A 5000-nucleotide genomic window follows, 5' to 3' on the forward strand; every position below is an offset into this window, starting at 1 on the left:
CTGATAATTAGTAGTCACTGACTTTTAATGCTCTGATCTCATCCTAGTGGTGCAACCCCAAAATCTCAGGCAAGACCAGCAATTCTCACCTCTGTCTTCTTTTAAACATCAAAACAAGGGCTGACTAGATGGAAGCACTCCTGGAAGCCTGACAGTAAGTAATATTTTGCAATTAAAACATTTGCAAATGTTTAATTGTCTAAAACAACAATAGCAAAAGGGAGAAGTCCCTTATTTATACTTCTGTGTGTAAAGGAAATTTTGATCTAGAATGTATTTCACCTCTAGGTTCATCATCTCCCGCTTCTATCATTTCTTTCCTTTTTTTTGATCTGAGGCTTGAAAGAGTGAGTAAGTGTGAATGCTTAGGTACCTGGGGTATGGAAAGGTGGTAATTAGCACAGCAGGATAATTGATGTGTAGATTGCAGCATGAACAAATGCTTTGACTTGTTTGTTCTTCTCACTCTTCCACATCCATTCTCTCTCTCTCTCTCTCTCTGTCTTGCTCTCTCTCTCTCCCTTTGAAAACCCAGCCTCAATAATGAACACTTTACCTGCTTAGTTAAGCTGATTATGGATATACATTAATCTAAAGAAGCATCCCAGCCTGCAGAAGATGCTCAGGTGGTACCTTTGCTCTCAGCTGCAAACCAAGATCTACTTTTCTCCTAAGCTTCCATTTTCTAACCCGCAACAGAGAGTATGATGTTATGCAATCATACAAAAACAAAAAAGCATCCCTTTAAAAAAAGTGAAAATAGAAATATTTAGAAGTATAAATCAGAACCTGAGGAAATTCCTAAACGCTCTCAGTTGAGTAGCAAATGGATGGTCATTTTAGGCAGTATTCATAGGACTCTGTCCTTCGGGGAATCTCAGAATTATAATTACGGGGAGCTCTATTGGGTCATTGGTCTTACTGTCTTGCAAAGTTATTAAATTGAAGTCTTTAGAAATGCATTTAAGTGTGTCCACATTTTTGCTTTTTAGTGGATTTTGCTGCAGTTGTTTTTCAGAGGAGGCAGAACACCTGAGATTACTCTGTAAAACACCATTTCCATTCTTTCCTTTTCCCTTCCTTCTTTTCCTAAAATTAAGTGTGCATGTTCTAACTTTTACACAGACAGTTAAATGAAGGAATCTCTAGTTGATAGTCCCCAGTCTCAGACCACAGCTAGACATGCTCACGTTGAGATACTGTCAAGCATTCAAGCGATGCCTTCAGATCGCTCCCTCTTACACCAACTTCTTCCATTTACCCAAACAGGCTTTGCTTCAAGGCCAAAGGAGATCTAACCAACTTTTTCTCCATCCCTATACACTTTTTCCCTCTCACTCTTGTTTCCTTCTTTAATTTAGTAAATGAACAATGTAACCATTTAGCATGGATTTTTGTCTTCACAATTCTGGTTTCACAAAACAAATTACACACACCATCTACAGCAATCTCTGGACTCTGGATGGATGTCGTCCAACTGGTGCCTAGTGAGATTTCCTCTGGTATCCTGGATCGCAGGGTATTTTGATGACCATGAACCAATTTACTTTCATTTTTTTTCTTCTCTCAACATACGAGTTTCACATGTGAGTTTGCTGATAACCCATAAGGGAAGCGTATCCAAGATTAAGGGTTAAGTTAAATAGTTGTCAGTTTCAGAAAGTTGATTTTAAAATTTGATAAAAAGTTGGAAAACGTTGGCATTTAAAAGTTATCAGACTGCCAGGGGTTTAGCTCAGTGGCCTAAGTACCTGCAAAGTCATGAGTTCTATCCCCATTACCAAAAATAAAAAAATAAAAAAGTTATCAGACGTCTCTAAATCTCATCTTACACCCTGCTCTTCAGATCCCTGTTCTGTTTTACATGTGAACCTTTCTCCAGCTGCCAAGAACCTGGTCAGTAACCTTTTCCACACAAACAAGGTCTATTGCACTATTCTCCTCAGCACGATGTAATTACAATGACAAAAAAGGTAGGGATAATTTATGAATAACTTATGAAAAGTGGAGAAAACTGTAACTGGTTCTCTCTATCTTACCCATGTCATACCTTCTGTTATTCTTTTGTATGTCTAACATGCCCCTATGTAGTCTTTCTTTGATCACTGAATTTTATGTGCAGAAAAGATGCTCTTTATTTTTATTACAACTCCTTACTATGTCCCCCACTCACTTCCCATCTCGCTCATTCTCCAGGACTAAAACACAACTTTTGACCTACAAAACCCCACATTTTGTCCTAATTATCTGGATTTGCTCCAACTATGTTCAGTTAAACATAAACTAAGGAGCCACAGAAAATCCACCGCTGCATCGGACCGCCTGAACACCAGAGGCCATTTTCTGCCTTGAAGCAGGTCAGCCTTGTTACTAGCAGCTAAGAGAGGATCCCAGCTTGACCTGTCCTTCTGCTACCCATTTGGTCTGCCAAAGGGGCCACCTCCAAAAAGGAAGTGCAAACAGAGGAAACAACTTTGCACTAGAAACTGGAGAAGCTAAGAATGGGGAGGTTCCTCTTTTGCATTATTTTTCTCTAAGTTCCAGGATCAAGCTGCCTACGTTTTTGAATTCTAACTCTTCATCTTCCTAACTAGGGGGTTTTGATGAGATATTTAACCTGCTTTAGTGTTCACCATTAAATGGAGGATCTAAGCAGTCTCTATCCATGGGAGCTTGTGAAGATTAGATTTAAAGTACCTAGAGCTCAGTATATAGTAAGTGCTTAATAAATGATAGGTGATTGTTACTATTATTACTTGTGAAATCCAGGGACAATATTCAGCGATAGAACTGCATAGAATTTTCTTACATAATAATTTTGAGATTGAATCCTATGATAATTTTTAGTAAGTCACATTGAGATGGTATGATCTTATTCTCACTCTGTTTTGAAGAGTGGTATAGGGCACTGAAAGGTCATGACATTTAAACATAAAACGTATAATTTAGGACTTGGGGGGGGGTGCCTGCTGTGAAAAGGGGGCATCCAGGTGCTACTTAAGACACTGAACCACCACCTGATGAAGTAGATGGTAGGATTCCACTTTTCAGAAGAAAATAAATCTGCAAAATGATAAGGGACTTAAGGAAAGTTCATGCAGCTAAGTGGTAAAATTTGGCTTTCTATTTCTCACCTGTCTGAGACCAAAATGCAACATTTCTCTAAATGCTGCATTATAGTTTTCAAAACCATGCGTGCAAGGTACAGTCTAAAAAGATATTTTATGGTGCTTCACATTTACATTACACATATTCAAAAGAGACAAAAATAGACTCCTTGCTGCTGATATAATTACTAGAGGCTATAAAAGCCAGGCAAAAATCTGGAGAGGGGGCGTGGGAATAGTCAAGGAAGAACATAAACAGGGGAGCAATGGCACAAACTAGGACTCCTCCTTGTCCTTAATTCCTTTGCAGAACCTCACACTGGACTGTAGAGTTTCACCATGGAAGAGAAAGCCTTCATTTTGAACTTGGAAATCTCCCATTTGCAGGCATCGGCAATGCCAGGGAGCCACAGGTGGGCACCACAGGAGCAGGTGAGAAATGCGACTGGCAAGGGGAGGATGTCGATTTGGTGTCTCTCAAAGAGCACATGCATTCCAATTATCCTGCCTGGGTGCTCGGCTTCTGTTATGCTTGGGCATTTATCTTTTTTAGTCAGCAGTGCAGGAGATTTTTAGACATGAGCATCCATGCCTTGGAAATGCCTGAGAAGGAAGGTGATGCAGCTTTGGAAAGTATAACTGGCTGAGATCTCAGTCTGCCCTGCCCAGGGTAAAGAAGGTACATTATACTGAGCTGGCAATACAATTCCTGGCCTGGGTAACAGCATCTTGACCTGAATACTGAGAAAAACCTAACGATGAACTTCTTTTTGTTTTGTTGTTGGTTTTGAGACAACGTCTTGCTCTGTAGCCAAGGATGGTCACAGACTTGCAATTCTCCTGCCTCAGCCTCCCAGCTCCCAAGTGCTGAGGTTACAGGCAAGTGTGACCATGTCTGCCTACTAACGATCTTCTGTACTAAAGATACTCAGAAAGAAGCAGACTGGAGGTGACACAGGGTTTTGAATTCTGAGTAAAATCAAACAGAAAACAGGGATAGCTGTTCAGGAAAACATCTTGGTTATTTCTTCTGGCTCTTTGCTGCTTACCATTCTCATTTTTAACATGCAAGCTAAAACCATACGTTAACAACTTAAATACCAACACTTTTTCTTTCTTTCTTTCTTTCTTTTTTTGTTGTTGTTGTTGTACTGGGGATTGAACTCACGACCTCATGCTTGCCAGGCGGGTGCTTATGCCCAATAACAACACTCTCAATGAAGGTAAAAACAGCATTTCCCTTTGCATCCTAGCAACACCCCTCAGTCCTAACAAACAGTCCTGTCAAAACCCATGAAGACCTATAGCACCTGTAACTCTAAAATTCAAATCTTTGCTTTTCTTGGCTTTTAGGTTGAAAATAAGGCAGGAAGAAGTAGCTGAGATTCAAGGTCCAGTCAGATGAAGTGTGAAGTGAAGCTGAGTCTTGAAACTTTGCATATTCCCTTTCTGATCAGAACAAAGGTACCTTCCTTGACACAGAATTGGTGGCCCTTTTGAGAGCTGGCCTCACATTGAATCACTCATGTGACCGTCCTTCAGCAAGCAGTGACCATGAAACCAAGTTCATTATTTGAGGAAAAGGACAAACACTGGGGTGAAATGATTTGTTAAAGGTTACAAACTGAATTGGGGCAGCAAAGAGATTTAAACATGCAGTTCTCATGATGTCCAGCTCAACATAGGATTTACACAATTCTAATTCAGAAAAGTTGCCAAACTTTTGCAATGTTTTAAGACAGAGCAAATGGTTTTGGGGGCATTTCAGACATATGTACAGGTCTTTTTGATCAGGTATTTTGGGATGGCATGTCATAGACCTGAATGCCAAGATATGTTATATTAATTATAGCAATACCAGTGGGATGTGCCTACTAATTCTGCTTTTCAATC

At 39.9% G+C, this 5000-nt stretch overlaps 1 protein-coding gene and 1 long non-coding RNA gene across 3 annotated transcripts in view; one reads left to right on the forward strand and one right to left on the reverse strand.

The window, feature by feature from the left end:
• Positions 1-5000, reverse strand: part of Zeb2 (zinc finger E-box binding homeobox 2) — a 127120-nt gene that overhangs the window by 56796 nt on the left and 65324 nt on the right. The window lies entirely within an intron of this gene.
• LOC134478280 (uncharacterized) overlaps positions 3396-5000 on the forward strand; it is a 2634-nt gene continuing 1029 nt past the window's right edge. Inside the window, exons 1-3 of the long non-coding RNA XR_010050787.1 lie at positions 3396-3539; positions 4293-4330; positions 4461-5000. The exon at positions 4461-5000 is cut by the window's right edge and continues 1029 nt beyond it. This is a non-coding gene — a long non-coding RNA (uncharacterized LOC134478280). The remainder of the gene's footprint in view (positions 3540-4292; positions 4331-4460) is intronic.

This window comes from Cavia porcellus, unplaced genomic scaffold, assembly GCF_034190915.1.
Source record: "Cavia porcellus strain 051 isolate PalLab524CR breed Dunkin Hartley unplaced genomic scaffold, mCavPor4.1 scaffold_12, whole genome shotgun sequence".
In the NCBI taxonomy this organism is placed as follows: Eukaryota; Metazoa; Chordata; class Mammalia; order Rodentia; family Caviidae; genus Cavia; species Cavia porcellus.